Source organism: Colobus angolensis, unplaced genomic scaffold (assembly GCF_000951035.1).
Source record: "Colobus angolensis palliatus isolate OR3802 unplaced genomic scaffold, Cang.pa_1.0 Scaffold74, whole genome shotgun sequence".
Taxonomy (NCBI): Eukaryota; Metazoa; Chordata; class Mammalia; order Primates; family Cercopithecidae; genus Colobus; species Colobus angolensis.
Window position 1 is genome coordinate 2,574,435 of NW_012121154.1, and position 17,889 is coordinate 2,592,323.

Consider the following 17,889-nt stretch of genomic DNA (forward strand, 5'->3'; position numbering starts at 1 on the left):
TGGAAATGACAGACCATATTGAAGTTTATTAAAAGAATCTTATTAATAGTAACTTCACAGACACAACAACCACTGCCATAGCCTCCATTAGTAAAACAAAAGGTGAATTTGTGATTTAATAGAATGGGAATAAATAGAATTGAAAACAGGTCCAAATCAGGGATGATGTGGCCAGCTAGACATGAGTTGGGGAAATTTTGATTTTTGCCTTCCTACAGGTAAAAGAAAAACCAGCAAGCATTGAATCATTAGTTCATAAATTAGAGAGCATTTGTTAAAGAGGACCCCCTTGTGAATAGGCTTGTATGATGGGTTGGGAAAAAAACACAGATATAAATCAAAATAAAGAAACTGGATGCTTCTCTAAATCTTATCCAAGTTTTGGTATAAAAGTTAGACTGGAAACTCCCCAGGATATTTTTTTCCTGGGATGTTTCCAATATGTTTCATTTTCAACTAAGATAGAAAAAACATATCACAATGACAGTCTTCAGGGCAAATTATGTGAAACCATGAAAATGCAGAAATTTTGTTTGTTTTTCCAATGAAAATTTCTGAAATCTGAAAATGCTAAAGTTCATAATAGAGAGTTATGGTAGCCAGAAACTTCAATCTAATTTACTTAAATCCAATTAAAGAAAGTTATGATAAATGGCTCTCTTATGTAATATTTCTGCAGGTAATTTTGTGCTCATCCAGTAGTATGATTTCTGAAACCTGAATATCAACACATGCTTGTAATGTCTTTAAGATATGAAAATCACACATACATACATATACCTATACACAAACACTCTCTAAAATAACCAGACTTTGTTAAAGAGACCCTCTTCTCATACCACAGCTATATTCAAATGATATTTATGAACCGTTTAGACTTCTTCAAATTATATTGGCCCCTTGGGGTACACTGAAATCACAATCTGTTTATCAGCTTTTTTCTTGGGTTCTGTTATCTGTGTTCTTTGCTTCCATCTGTCTTTTCCTTGGTTTCCTATCCCCATTTTTCCCATACATTATTATTCTCCTTTATTGCCTTTTAATATTTCCCTTAAAAATAGTTTTGTATTTTGAAGTTTGTTTGTTCTTATTCCTTTTTTTAGATGGAATGACAGAGAGGACACTTTTCTAATTGTTTAGTGTGATTATTATAAATATCCAAAATCAGAGGACAAAAGATATGTATGCTAGTGTGATCTGCCATACAGCATAAAACAATGCAATTATTTAAAAATCAGACTTTTATATTGTTGTTTATCTTTTATAATTTTCAATAAATGTTAGTCTCATAATTTAAATACAGTTTTTATTGAAGTTGAACATACCTTTTTTAAAATAATTATTTTATTGTCTTTTTTGTTTCCAGAAGTGAAATGGGCTTTTTTCCTTTTAGTCTGCTAAATTATATTATTTTACTGACAAGTCAAGTAAGCTTCTATTAGAATAAAGTAATTATTTATTTTTAATAATTACTTTATTAATTATTAAAATTAATAGAGAAATGGTAAAATCTGAAAAGGATCATACAATTTTTTAATCAAACAATGAATGAATTTTGGACAACTTATGGAAACATGGAAAATAGATGTGATAATTTTTAATTTTTAATCCCTTTCTTTTACAAGTTTGCTGCAAATGAATTAGGGATATTAAAGAAACATTTGTTCAAGAGATTTTCATTATAAAAAAGTTCCAATAAATTATTTTAAAAATATAACTGCTTAGGCAATTCCTAACTTGCTGGGTCCCTCTATCATGAGTCTACACTTCTATCAGCAGACTAGACTATATTTCTACTACCTGTTTGGGCACATGAAGTTAGAGTATCTACTTCTAAACTGTAAGTATTCATATAAATAAGAGTTTATGTTTTATTTTCTTATAAAAGAGATCAATGATAATCATCTGATTCTGTACCGGATAAAAATTATTCTTCAGGGAGACTGTCTGACATGGGGAAGAGTGAGAATTCTAGAGGCAGATCAGATTGAATCCTGCTTCCAGCGATAACAAAACCATGACTTTGGGTACAGTAACCTCTCAGAGACTCCCTCATTTGTTAAAAAGAAAAAAAAAAGGTGATAATAATAGTAATATTGACCTTACAGTGTCCTTGTAGGACTCAAAAGAAATGATTGTGTAAGGCTCTTTACATAGTTTGTCATGTGGCAACTGTTCAATTACCATCATCATCATGATTAACAATAGTAGCCACACACTGTTTAACACAGGAAAATAGCTCTCAGCAACATAGGAAAATAGATCCAACAGCCTGATTTTTGGAAGTTAATTATACTCATTCTGATTTCTTGTGCATTTTTTTTTCTTGTGAAAATGAGTGGTGACACAGAAAACCCTAAAGTTTTGATGGGTTAAGGTGCCTGAAATAATAAGTAATATACAGAAATACCTAGATGAGGACATTTTCCATAAAAATTGGCTTCAAGAACATTAAAATAAATGTCCAATTGCAGAATGTCAATCTGTCTGACAGTGTAAATCTCCTTAAAGCAATTTAATTCAGATTAAAAAGATAACTTGGTTTATGTAGCAGAATGAGGGATCTGTTTCAAATCCATCACGTTAACACTATCAATAACCCACTATGACCCATGATTGAGTAGTTTTAATTAAGTTCGGTTAGGGTATTGGGGAAAGGGTACATTATTTAGCCCCTCATTAATAGTTAACGTGATTATTATAAATATCTCTATAACTATTGTAGTTTGAGAATCTTTCTTTTTTTATTGAATTTATTGTTTTCTTTGCTACAGAGCAATACCATTTGGGGAACTCTGTCTCCTAGGAGTTTCAATGCTACCCCACTTCCAGCACTATAAAACAGAGGCCTGCTGTTTTAATCACGCCTCTCTCTCTCTCAATGTTGTTTGCGCCCTGGTACAACCCATCTGCCTTGAATCTAGTGCTCCACTGGGGCTGCACACATCTGCCAGCCAGACTACCTTCGTACACAATTACTCAATCCACCGTAAGGCTCTTTAATAGGAAACAAGTGTGACAACGGCAAGCCTCTTTTTTTTTTTCCTCCTCCCTCTTAAACCACAGAGTCAAATAGCTCTAATAGAGATGAAGCTTGATAGATCCGCCCAGGTGTAGGTGAAATGGTAGAGCCTCAGGGCTAATAGATGCTGTGCTCTCACGCTGAAGTTTAGCACTGTGTCCTGTCGGGCTCTCTAGCATCAGTGCGATGGGTTGCTCCTGGTACTGTTACAAAGTGAACACGCTTCTTGCCACTCACGTTTATGCCTAATCCGGAGGGCAACCTGGAGCTAGGTAAGAACAGAACAGCCCTTTGACTTCAACGCATGGACAAAGGACAACGAATGCAGTAAGTGGAAAAAATTATCTTTCTTTCTTTTACTTGGGAATTAATTAAGGGTGTTTACTCGCAGGGAATCCTCTAAAGGCTGTGCAAAAGTGAACTAAGACAAAGCTTATGTTCATAACCCCATGAATTTTCTCCAGTTTCATTTTGCACAATGCCCTGGCAGTGTCATTAATACTTAAATACTCCTGAAGTGACTCCTCATTCAGAAGGTCTCGGAAATGAAATGTGGTGCTAATAATACTGTTAATTCAATCCTATATTTTGGCATATTAACTGCTACTTCTGGGTGAAATGTCCTTTATTACTGTCAAAAATGATGGTGGCAAGTGTTTTGTCAGTTTCGAGAGCACACAAAAAAATCTTTAAGAAGCACATACCCTTCTTGAAAATGGATTTCACTTTTATGCATAACTATACTGCTACATTACTCCTCATACCTTGATGTGAAGAATTTGCTTATAATTTTTACTTAACACATCTGTTCTATAGCTTGATCTCTTACTAGAAAAGTGACACTAAAAACTCCTTTAAAAGAATATTGGGTTGTAGCAGCAATGACAATGGGAGTGAATTTTTAAAACAAACAAAACAAAACAAAAGGTCATTTGTCTAATAACATAAGAAAGTATATTAAAACCAGATGTATGAAATCTCAACTTTGACTTTTTAGTCTTTCATGCTTGGTTTAAAGCAGTCTTCACTTTGCGTTTACTTTGCATTTACAACTTCGGATTCACCATTAAACTATGTTTGAACTTGAAGTTCAGATTTGATCTACGTACAGCCTTGTTCCTTGAGCCCCCTACTCTGATTTTTACTTGGCTATGGGGAATCTTTTTACTACCATACCATATATTCTGAATTGTGTTAACAGGCTAACTGTGGTGGACTTTCAGGTGGAATGTCAGCCAATGTAAAAGAATGTGTTTGCTGCTCAAATGTATGATGCTTCATGTAAGAAATAAACATATGCCGTACCAAAGATTCCAGTTATTATTTCTAAATTAATCCATCAAACATTGCACAAAGCTGATCAGATTAAAGAAAATGCAACAAAAACTGTCGGCACTTCTTATCTATTAATAGTCCTTTGAGTTGATTTTTTAAAATTTAACCATTATTAATTTGAAAAATTAGTCTGGAAGACGTTGTCATCTCAAAAGGCAATGCACATATGTGGAGTAGATAGACAGGCAAAATTAGACAAAACAGTATTGCACTGTTTACATAATTCCCCATCGGCTAATGTTTTGTTTTTATTTTCTAACTATTATAGATGGACATCATTAAAAATGATGATTTAAAAGCCATGACGGTAGAATCCTGATGACTCCTTTGTGTATATTCAGAAATGATTTAGCTTGGATAAAGTTGCTGCTATGAGAGGTTTAATTAATTGTTTCTAGTTAAATATATTTCTTTAAGAATTGCATTTGACATTACTGATGGTGGAGTAAACGGAGTTTCACAGTCATTCTTCATGAAATACTTTAACCGACAATCGTTGGCATTGAATAGCGGTCAATGTCTACCCCCTACAGGGAGAGATTCTAATTTCACTATGCCTTCTCCAGCACATGAATGCCATAGAGTACAGTTCACACATATGAATGCCGTAACCGTGTCAATGACTTCAACAAGTGCCCCTTAATGAAAAGGTCAGCTCTGTGATTAATAGGAAGCTGGTTTCAAAGGCTGGACCTCACTTCAGCACGGCGTTTAGATTTGTTTTTTCTTGATTTACTCCATTTGCCTTTCAAAGTGTAATAAAAATCAAGTAGTATTATATCGCACATTTTTAATGCATTGTGGTTGCTTTCATATGATAGCAGCACAACAGTATATTTGGTTTAGTAAAGAAAAAATAACAACTAAGTAAAAAAAATCAATCGAGCTAATAATTGGAGAATGAAATTTTTACTCTTTATCCAAATGGAGTATATAACCTTTGCTTAAGTTTCAGTTAATTTAATGAACTTTTAAAAGGCTCTGTAGGGATAAAGGTAGAGTGGGAAAAAGGTTTGATTTTTTAACCTAAGTTTATTATGCTTAAATGTGCTAGCAAGTGAATATACACAAGTAACTCATGAAGATAGTGATTTTTCACTAATAGAGAAAAATCATTGATGAATATAGCTGAGTGAGGATGAAGAGAATAATTTTAAGCCTAGTGATAATCTCAAAGGATCAAATTTATAATGGTGGTGGTGTTATAGTCTTTCTAGTTAAAGAGTTTTTTGTTTTTTTTTTGCCGGAAAAACATTGTGGTTATATCCAACTTATATTTTTTAAATGATTCTTTTTTACTAGAATTATAATTTGTTAATAAATATCATAAAGTTAAGGCAATGAATAAATCAAGTGGTCCTTATATATTTAAAACATTTTTTCATGTATTATTCATTTTGTGTCCCTGTAGATTTATCTATACATGTTTTCAAATAAGATTGCAATATAAGTAATTGAAGAATACAAATAATATAAGTATATATACTATATTTATCACATATGAAAATTGCTGTATGCTTAGAGGAAAATCATCAGAAGACATGGGATATATCAACTTATTCTAAGGGATATTCTCTTTGTAATAAATTTTCTTTTTTAACCACATGTCAACACATATAGAACTTAATAACTTCATGTTCACTTATAGTGAAGGAATTATATTAGATATCAAGATTGAAAGTGTAGAAAAAAGGTGTTCAATATTGAATGCCAACATCACACAAGAGGAGTTTCCAACAGCCACTCAAGGAAGAGAAAAATCTAGTACCTCTGTAAAATGGGCACAGTGCTTCCCAGATGTGTCACATTTTGTCAATGGCCACGGCTACGTCTTCCCAGTACTCTATTATTCAAAATTCCATTTTTTCGCTCTGAATTGGAAGCCAACTACTTCCAGAGTTCTAATGAATAACATTAGTAGGGCTCTCACAAAATAAATTCCTCAAAACTGCCCTAAACATGCCATGATTTATTTAGTTCTTATAGTCCAATGAAGTAGGTAGCTTTCCTATTCCCATTTATGAATGCGAAAATGGATTGGTTAAGGGACTTGCTTAGTGTCATGCAGATGGTTTGGCTCTGTGTCCCAACCCAAGTCTCACCATGAATTGTAATAATCCCCACGTGTCAAGGGCAGTACCAGGTGGAGATAATTGAATCATGGGGGCAGTTTCCCTCATGCTGCTCTCCTGATAGTGAGTGAGTTCTCACGAGATCTGATGGTTTGATAAGAGGCTTCCTTCTTTGCTCAGCACTCATTCTGTCTCCTGCCACCCTGTGAAAAGGTGCTTTCTGCCATGATCATAAGCTTCCTGAGGCCTCCTAAGCCATGTGGATCTGTGAGTCAATTAAATCTCTTTTCTTTTTTAAATTATCCTGTCTCGGATATTTCTTCATAGCAGTGTGAGAACAAACTTATATAGGTAGTGAATAGTGTAACTTGGGTTCAAATTAACTTTGCTTGAGGGGAGATGCTACCGCAACCACCGGACTCTACTACCTCTCTAATGGATGACTTCATTATTAGTGAAAAGTTGGCTTTATCTCTGACCATCTTATCTGGACTACTTGAATTTAGAAAGAAGGTACAGAATGAAATTGATGGAATGCCCAATCAAATAAAGCATAACTAGTTGCTTGTCAATCAGTGAGTATGATCTCACTTCAGGTTACGTCACTCAGTACTTAACCCCACTGTTTTCAGAGGTTTTACTATAGGTAAAGAAGGAGTTACAGTTATATTTCTGACATGTGAGGAAGAGCTGACCCTTCAACTCTCACTCATTTCATATGTCCACACCTGTTAATAGTGGGCCTCTGGGAAGTTTGTCTCCTCAGGGTATTTCCAACCCAGTGATGTCTGGCTGACTGACAAACAGAGATCACTCTAATCGCAATAGTCTTTCAATGAGAGTCACCTAAACACATTCCCACCTGCAAGGCAGTGAAAAAAAAACAAGAGCTGTCAACCACTTTCAAAGACTTTTAGGCCTCGGTTTTTCAATAGGACTATCTGGATATTTGTTTCTTGAAAGATAGAATGCCAATTGAATTTTCTCCTTACCTGTGGGGAGTATGTATATATGTATGCATGTGTATGTGTGTGTGTGTATATATATACACACACGGTTGGTATATATATGTGTGTGTGTATATATATATACACACATATATATACACGCTTGGTAGACTTGTAAAAAACATAGCCTGGAAAACACCTCTTTGTAATATTTCATTTAAAATATAATTTCCTATAACCTACATATGTGGTATGTCTATCTAGTGGAAAACATTCTTCTCAAGACAGACATTCATCATTACGATTGAGATTCTTAGTGAAGATAAAAATAAACAAAATATTTTTGACAAAAAAATCCTTGTATCTTATATTTTCAATATTATGGGCTTATCCTTCCCCATATAAACACAGCATATTCATTTTAAAGAGATATTTTTTATTTTTAACAGTCCATATTATTATAATTATTAAACCAATGCATAGTTTACTTTTACAAACACAAGCAGACTCATGCAAGGCAAATGGAATGAACATGGGGAAATTCCTTCAAACCTGAACAACCCCAGCTCATTTTCTACAAAAGAGTAGGTAGAAATAAATGTTCTTTTAATTTTCATTTTTCCTTTGGTTTGCATAAAAGATATCTAAATATGATCAGCATTTATAAAGTCATACACTATTCTTATTTTTTTAAAGAGAAAAAAACAGTTTTTAAAAACTAATCTCAAGATCCTGGAAAAATTAATCTGTGGTGACAGGATCTGAAAGCTCTAAATACCTTGAGGATTGATGATTACTTAAAAACAGTGGTCAAAGACTTCCTCTATCACTATCATTAGTCAAAGAGATCCACAAATTAATTTCTTGAAGTTAATCTTATCCTCATAAATCCTTTTTGAATTATCCAGTAACTACTTTATTTTTATTTGTAGGTTCATCTTAAGTGGAAAAGTGTTTCTCTCCCTCTTTCTGTTCTTACTTGACATTACAAGCCTTTCACCAGGGAACCAGTCTGGAATTAATTCTTAATCTAATTGCTTCTGGCTCATGTTCCAGGGAAATATTGGTAACACTGCAGACCTAGACATTGCTGGTGGACACTTCTATCCAGATCTGGGTGCTAGCTATCTCTGCTCACTTCCACAGTTTCAAACACCCTGAAGTCCCAGCCAGCAGTCACAACAATCAACCCAATTCATGGTTTGGGTCCCTTTGCATGGGGCAGGGCAGTGGGAGGGTCTTGGTCCCAGTTTCCCTCCATGAGTCAGACTCCTGGCCACCTGGGTCTGGATTTGCAGGCAGCCAAAATCTAATAGTTTTTCATTTCTAGCCCTGCTTAATATTAAATATTTCTTTTCATTTGAGGCCCATTAAAATACCCATTTTTTAAGCATGGGTATACATTTTTATTATTATCATTGCTATATGTTCACAGTAGAAGTTAGCTGCAGGTCTCTAAAGCAAGAAATCAAGGAGGCATCTAATTAGTAGTAACTTCACTTTTTTTTTATTACTTAATATTGTGCATTTCAAATTTGTATGGAAGAGACAGAGAAGAATCATTAGTATTCTATCTGTACTTCTATTAAAAATTTGAAGATTTAACCTTGTTTTTTCTAGTGAGATGCACTAATATGCTTGAATTTTACATGCTACATAATCATGTTTTTCCAATAAATAATATTTTTGGTCACTCTGAAATTTATTTTCCTGAAATAAATTAAATACTATTAACTATGTGATATATTTCTGTGTTTATAATTATACTTGGCTAACTTGCAAATCCAAAATTCTCTAGAAGGAGAATAGTGAGCATTAAGTAAAAATACTGGGGCTTGGGTCTTCTTTGTGACAATCACTACCTTGTTTTCAAAATGTACAGAATATCCATCATGCAACATTTGTGTGAATACTTGTGAATAAACTTTGCAAAACCATTTGTAAAGTACTATAGGAAATTCTGAGAAGTTATTATAAGATAGAGCAGAACACAGGAGCATGCACAAGCCATATATATGATGTTTCATGTAATATGCTTGGTAGACTTGTAAAAGATTTTAGATGTGGTATAAGAATAAATGTTTGATGGTTTGATGTAATTTGTTTTTTTGTATTTGTTTTTGTTTTTTTGATGCAGAATCTCACTCTGTCACCAGGCTGGAATGCAATAGCGCAATCTCGGCTCACTGCAACCTGAAACTCCCTGGTTCAAGTGATTCTCCTTCCTCAGCCTCCCTAGTAGCTGAGATTACAGGCACGCGGCACCACGCCCAGCTAATTTTTGTATTTTTAATAGAGACAGGGTTTCACCATGTTGGTCAGGATGGTCTTGATCTTCTGACCTCTTGATCTGCCTGTCTCAGCCTCCCAAAGTGCTGGGATTACAGGCGTGAGCCACTGTGTCCGGCCTATAATTTGTTTTATATCATATACATCATAATGCCTATTTTCCTTTTTAGATTAAAATATGTTGTAATGATATTTAATCATTAAACATATTTCTTAGTCTAATTTCCATTTCACCAAGGAATCAAAATTTCTTTCTCTGGCCAAGAAAACACTTATCAAACCTTTTCCCAATTTGTAAACTTCATGAAAGACTCATATTTGATTAATACTATTTCTAAATGAGCTTCTTCTCTATCCCAGTTTTCTACAATTTCAGAAATGAAACAAAGTTAACAATGGGAGCCCCAAATCTTTATTACTTGAAAGTAAGCCCTACAATATTGAATCTTTGAATTAAGTTCGGTTTACCCGTTCAATCACAGCTAATATTGGCTTGAAGCATGGTAAAGAAGAGAAAATTGTTAGTACTGGTAAGGATGTCTGAAATTCACATAAAGCGGGAGCAGTAAATCACACTTGCAGTGTCAGCACATTTGGAGGCCTAGGTAAGAGGATTGCTAGAGCCCAGGTGTTCATGACTAGCCTGGGCAACATGGCGAAATCTCACCTCTACAAAAAGCAAATACAAATATTAGGGGTGGTGAGTGCCTGTAGTCTCAGCTACTCAGAAGGCTGAGGCAGGAGAATTACTTAACCCCAGGAGGTTGACGCTATAATCAACCATGATCGCCCCACTGCACTCAGCCTGGATGACAGAGTAAGACCCTTTTTAAAAAAAAAAAAAAAAAAAAAAAAAAATACATAAAATATTAACATGTATTTTCACGTTTGTTCTCAGCTACCCCATGAAATAGTACCAAAAAAACTTTGATTTTTTTCACTTCTTAAATAATGATAAAAGTATATTTTATCACATCCAATACTGTGGCCAAATATTTACTTTATACATGAAAATTTGAGTAATGTTAGTTTATGTGCAAACATTTAAATTTTATTTAAAATATTAAAAATATGTTAATAAATTTGGAAAAGGAACATTACTGCAGTAACTACCATGCGTCATGTGACTTACATTATCTTATGTAATCTTTATATTAATAAATAAAGGTAGATTTGTCATTTCCATTTTACAGATGAGCAATGTGTTCTATTTTCTTGAATTTCTAAAGAAGATTAAGCATACAGAAATCTATTCAGATCACTAATCCAATTATAAAAGCAGTAAATGTGTACAAACATGCCAAGATGCCCACATGCAGTGGAGGTTGCAATAGAAACTGTTTGTATTATAGTTCCATTCCTCTGGACTGGAATTTAGAGACTTGTACTACTTCAATACATTATGATCCTGAAGGATGAGCATACAAACTTTATTTGTATGAGTCATAAGTGTCTTAAGAGCATCAGTATTGCCATCATATTTTGATTCAAGAAAGTAGTAATGCCATTCTTTGGAATGTATTCTACTTACTTTTATGAGGATATAATGCTAAAGAAGATGTCACCAGTCAGAAATGCTATATTTTTACATAAAATCTTTACATCCTATGTTAAGGTATGTTTATTAATTTCGGTGTTACAATGTGATAAAAACTTGCTCTGTGTGTGTGTGTGAAAGTGAACAAGTGAATATATGCGTACATAAGTAAAACCCTCTACTTGGCAGCATTCCTATTAGATATCCCGCAGTGATAGGTTTGTTAAATTAAAAAGAAGAATTTTTATTTTGTTTAAATAACTATAGTCTATAATTTAAAAAGCTCTCATCACAAATTTTTGTATGCACCAACAAGAAAAGTGTGTGCATTTAAAATATTTGTTTCCTGTTTTATTCAGACTTTTAATGTCTTGAACATTTAGGTTAACCACTTGCTATTCTCTGCTGCTATAGGAACACTTCTTTTTTATTATTTAATGTGTAACTTTAAACTGTGCTAAAGCTACCCACAGCCTTACACAATGGTCTTCTAGGTAGATTATAATATTTTTAGTACTGTATTATTACCAGCACTGTTTTTTGATGTTTTGTTTTGTTTTGTTTTGTTTTTTTTAAGCAGTCCATTTTGGAAATGGTGAACTTTCCTTTTTGACTGTGACAAAACCCAGATTTTCTTTCTTTTTCTTATTTATTTATTTATTTATTTATTTAAAACAGAGTTTTGCTCTTGTTGCCCAGGCTGGAGTGCAGTGGCACAATCTCAGCTCACTGCAACCTCTGCCTCCCGGGTTCAAGCCATTCTCCTGCCTCAGCCTCCTGAGTAGCTGGGATTACAGGTGCCCACGACCACATCTCGGTGATTATTTGTATTTTTAGTAGAAATGAGGTTTCACTGTGTTAGCCAGGCTGGTCTCGAACTCCTGACCTCAGGTGATCTGCCCACCTTAGCCTCTTGAAGTGCTGGGATTACAGGCATGAGCTATTATGCCTGGCCCAGATTTTTTTTTTTTTAATTAGTATGATATAAGTTGTATATTCCCCACTCAAAGTCTTTGAAAACTTTCATTAACACCTACTCATAAGACTACCATTGGCTACATCTGATGCTACCCTACTCAAAAGATAGAATAAGAATGAACTATGGACCACCAGCAAAGCACCATTGGGGCAACAATGCAGGCAGTCCTTAAGTAGTCCAACAACTCAGGTGCTAGCAGGCAAGGTCAAAATGAGGCAAGTGAGGGAAATTCCCTGATTGAAAACCTCCTTCTCTATAAAAAACTGATACCTTTTATAACAAGAGAGACACAGCTTCTAGGATTCCTGCAAGGGGCCTGCCCAGTAAAAATCATCACCATATTCAGGGATACCCAATGTTAGGGTTACTGTCAGGTATTTACAATTGTCTTAGTCCTGATTCGTTGTAGCAGTTAAGGGTCATTTTTCCTGTAGGCCTATTTTCCTAGCAATGTGGTTGACATTCTAATTTTTATCATTTTCAAGGGGAATGGAACTAGATAGTTAACAAAAGGTCAAATTATCATGAAGTGAAAATTTTATTGTTAGCTCTTTATCCACGGGTAGTTAACATGGAGTTTGAGAAAATTAATTTTAAGGACTAGCATGGCCTATTCCCATTATGTCTACAAATGCAATCCTGTGCTTTAGTTTATGGTTATAGTTATTGCACATAGGGCTCTCTTTATTTATAGTTTTGATTTGCTTCCAACACATTTTATGTATGTCTGCCTCTTCTGTAAACTTTAAAAACTACACCTACAAGTAAACATTTCAAAGGGCTGAAAGAGATTTAGATTTGTTAATTAAACATTCCAAGGGTATTTTGTGTCTTTCAGATGAGAATAGACTAAGAAAGTTTGAGACTACACTCAAAAAAAAAAAAAAAAAAAACTAGAGTTTTGAGTCTATCATGTAACTTTTTGAAATAAATAAGGTTTCATGTAAGAAAAGCATAGATTTTCTACCAAAACTCAGGATACTAGTTATGCAGCACCACCTTTAACAGTGGGAAGAGGCTATAACAAGAGCCAGCCATCTAACAGCAGTTGTGGCCACAACAGTAATGCCATATATAGGCCACACATGAGGTAGGCATGTCTTAAGGGAAAAACGTGAATGTGGCAGGTACTCGGGCTGTTCTATAGGGAAGCAGTGTAATGGACAAACAACACCTTGTAAACTCCTCCAGCTATGATCATCAGTGTTTAAAGACTGACTCCAACTGTTTTTTTAGGAAGGGCCCTGGGTTGAACAGTCTCAGAACATTTTAGGTGCTTTTACTATGTTACTGCTAATGCTATTTATTAGATTTTAAAAACACCACTAAAAATTCAAAAGAATCATATTTCATTAATGAACACTAAATATATGTTGAATAAAATTGAGTCTACTAATTTACTGTTTAGGAATAGATATTAGATATACAATAATTATAAAATACATATGCATTTATATGTACATTGTTTCATGATAAATAGAGAATTAATCAAAAGTTTAGAGATTCTACTGTAGTAAAGTCAAAATAAACATGAGCTTGGACAAGTAACATTAATAGCACTTACACACTTCTTACATTAAAAAATTAATAACACTACTTCAATATTTTCACTTGTAAAATGAGAAGTTTGAAATAGATGAATTTGATTTTATGCCTAATTTTTCAAATGCTTATATATATAATTTCATGTATGATAAGTTAACATCAATCAACATTAAGACATAAAACAAGCTTTAAAAAATAAACTCTAGATAGAAGATATATTACTCTTAAAAAGATATGTACTAATTTAAAACAATCTAACTTTTATGATGCCTTTTAATGACTTACAGTCAATCATGACTAAATTAATAAACTACTCTTGAGTAATTAAATGTCCTCATTACTTGAATATTGAAAAATGAGGGCATTGATTATTTTAGTTAACTTTGCTGTCTTCTTTTCAGTGCTTATCATGAATTAAATAATTAAAATTCATTTCTTCTACTTTAGATAATAATTTGCGTTTTTTCTATTAAAGGTAACATTTTATTCTGTCAAGCTATAGACAGTGTAATAAAATGGAGATAGTGCAATGTAATTAGCTGAAAAGAGTGAACTTAATTTGTCTTGAATTATGTGTAATAAGAAAAAACGTAGGAAACCATATTTAGCATTACTTAAATAAAAAAAGTATTGCAATTATTTCATATCCCTTTTGAAATCAAAGACATAAATTTTGAGGAAATATCAGAGATACACAAAGTTTATGCTAGATCTTTTTTCTATTAAACACTGCATTTCTTATTTAACAGATATTGGATTTCAACATCAGTTATAGCTGGCTCTTTCAATTTAGATGAATAATATACTTAAAGCATTTTTGGATTTATTTCCTTTAGGAGAACATTTCAGAGTTACCCCAAAAGAGCTTTGAAATAATGTTAATTTTTAATTAGGTTTGGTCGACCCTGTGCAGCAGAAGCCATTAATAATGAGACGCACGAAAAAGGTGAGGGTAGTAAATATTTGAAAGACCAATGGATCCCTGAAGATTTCAATTTGCCCTTGTATCTTTTCATTGATCAACCCCACCATTAAGTTGTATCTTTCTTTACTTAGAAGCCTTTGGAGCTAGAAAATACAAATAACAGGATTGCTTCTTAGCAAATTTCAAATGTCATGAGCTTTATTTTTGACACTCTGTCTCTCTTCACACTTTTCCAAAATCAGGGTAACTTCTCTACCTCTCTTTCAAAACAGTCACCCTTATGCCATAGGCTTCTTACTGACTTTAGATTTTTCCCAATACTGAACTTCTACCAACATCAGTGTTTCCAATTCATAAAGCTCCATGTTATTAAAGTCTTTATTATTACTTTTTTCGGTATTTCTACGCTCTTTCCCACTAATTCCTAAGTCAAAACACTCATCCTATTTAATATTCACTGCTACATTATGGGAACAAAGATAATTAAACATAGACACAGTATTTTGAAAAATACAGTTTGATAGGACATCCTTGAATTGATAAAGTTCTAACACTTTGGGGATAATTATATTTTAAAAAAGAGGACACTTCAAATTCAAAAACAGGTAATTATTCAGTTTCAGAAAAACTCAAAAAGAGATGAATTTCAGTCCAAGGAGCTGAGGGGCCCTTCAATCTTGCCTTAGAGCTCTAATCTTCTGCCCAGGCCGACACTGACCCTGGGCACTGCTACCTGGACAGCATTCTGGCTGTCAGGAGATCAGGATGTATTAAAATTTGCTGTGAATCTCTGGTACTCATTTATCTCTGTCTGTTTTATGCTCAGGCTCTAACATTTTGAAATTAGCTAATGGAAGAAAATTACTGAATGGAAAGATTCCCTACGAGCAGTTTTAAAATTTACTTTTAATGTTTTTGTGTTACTATTTTTCACCTTCTGCTTCATTCCAGGTGTTTGTCTTCAGTCCCTTACCTTCGCATTCTCCATTTCTAGTATACCTTCCTTCTGCCCTCAAAATCCAGTCTTGCAGTTGGAAATTCAGGGAGAGTGAAAGAAGTTAAAATAAAAAACAAACAGGCAAACAAAAACCCCAGAGCCCTGCCTGAATGTTGGTAACTGAGTGAAAGTGAGGCCATTCCATCTATGAAGCACTGTTCTCAGTGTTTTTTGTAGAAATGAACATTAATCTTGTTTTAGTAAACTTCTTTATCTAATTAATCATGTTGTTGTCATTTAAGGGTTCGTGATGCAGTTTGCCTTAAACAACTGCTGGATACTTTAGACCTTATATTATCCTAAACTTTTCTGATTTGCCTCGCTTAAAAAAGTTTGCATTGGATTCACAGTTAATGCACTAACCTAGCTTTGCTTTGGCTATCTGTATTGTTTTGTTGTTGCTGCTGCTTTAAATTGATCTTGAGATTTTGTGTGCGAAAAAGAGGAACATATGTAGTATATTCCTAACTATTGAGCTTCTTATTTATTAGTATTGTTGTTAAATTGTTGAAGCCATCTTAATGCAGAGCAGCATGTATGGCACATCATGTCATTGACATATGTTCACATTATTTGGGATTGTATTTTTTTTGAAGAATAAAATATAGCTCTTTGACAAACATTAATTTTAAGGTTTATTTTAAATATCCTTCCTGATTTTCTGAAATCTTGAGCTACATAGTATCTTTACCTCCTCTGAATTCTATAGCATGTCTCATCTGCATCGTTTATTTGATAGCTGCCCATACTGATGTATTTCTATACCTAGTTCTATTCCCTGCTAGATACTAAGCATTTTTAACACAGGGGCCATGATGCCTACATTTTTGTGTGCAACACAGCCATGACAAAATAGGTGTTCAATAAGTACTTCTTGATTGAAAGTTGACCATTCCACCCTATAAATGCAGGTTAAAGGGTCTTTACCTACGTCTCTATCCCCCATTTGCTGTTTAATTGGCTATTAGCTAGAACTGATTGATAGACATAAAGACTTTTTTTTTAAGGAATTGACAGCTATGTAAATATAGCACTTAACCTTAAGCACTTAGCCATTAACCTTAATCACTGTCCATTAACCTTAAAGCACCCCAGGTTTCTCCCCTTACAATCCCCCAAAGCAGACCCTACTCGATGCATTTTTTTTTACCATGAAAAATAATCTTAGTAGAATGTTTTTATTGTTCTGTGGATAGCTGTAAAAATTATATTTTGAAAAAGAACACTTGACCTATTTTTTTTTATAGTTACTAATGTATTTTCCAGATGTCCAAAGAAAGATAAGAAATTGGAAAATTATTTTGAGGAGCACATTAGTATATATTTGACAAGAGAAAGACTAGAAGATGCTTTTATAAGTATGATTTTATATAAGGTTGATAATCACAAGCATATCATATCATTTCTATTTAACTTAGAAAATTTATTTTAAAAAGTAATATTTTCTATAGCTATTGCTAAAAAGTTTTAATTATTGTTAATTCCAGGCATGTGGAAGTAGCTAATAATTTTAAGAATAGAGACTGATATTTTCTAACTAATGTCAAATTATAACTGAGAAAAAGAATAAATGAAATTCCTTTCTTTAAGCATAACATTTTAGATTTGTCTTTTTAATATTATTGTCCCATAAATCTAAGTAATTATATTGAAATATTACCTTCTAAAATAATCCTTTGTAGTCTATAAAATCTATATTTTCTCTTTTGAGTGTTTCACAAAGACCACATAAAATAATAATTATACATTATTGGAAAGAAACAAAATTTCATGACAGCATATTCCAATTTATTATATTTTTTATATCATGGTTTTATTTTCACCAAGATCTACATTTACAAAGTATGAATTTAGTAAAATAACATTACAAAATTGCAAAAAGTTTTGTGCGTAATTTTATATGCAGTTATGTTTTATGACTAATCCTTGGGGTGAAAACAGTAAGTCAGGGAAGTTCCCATTGTATTCTGAACATAATACATCTTAGGGTGAGGTCAGGTAGAGTGTGGGAGGATGGCTGGGGATGGGGAGGTAGAAAGAACACCTTGCTATATTCAGGAAAGCAACTTGATACTAATGAACTGATTATTTTTAGCTTTACCAGAGTGCTCAGTTTTGTTCCAAGTCCCGCAGGGAACTGACACTAGAAGGTGTGAGCAACTGAGGGCAGGGGAGGGTCCCTCTTACCACTAAATTTCAAAGTATATTGTAACAAATGTGAAATCTCACTGGAATAACAAA

The 17,889-nt window shown here is 33.5% G+C and overlaps 1 protein-coding gene across 1 annotated transcript in view; it reads left to right on the top strand.

Moving 5' to 3' along the window:
• The first annotated feature begins 3,260 nt into the window (after nucleotides 1-3,260).
• SEMA3A (sema domain, immunoglobulin domain (Ig), short basic domain, secreted, (semaphorin) 3A) overlaps nucleotides 3,261-17,889 on the top strand; it is a 521,740-nt gene continuing 507,111 nt past the window's right edge. Inside the window, exons 1-2 of the mRNA XM_011927683.1 lie at nucleotides 3,261-3,349; nucleotides 6,610-6,696. The gene's annotated coding sequence lies outside the window, so the exon portion shown is untranslated. The remainder of the gene's footprint in view (nucleotides 3,350-6,609; nucleotides 6,697-17,889) is intronic.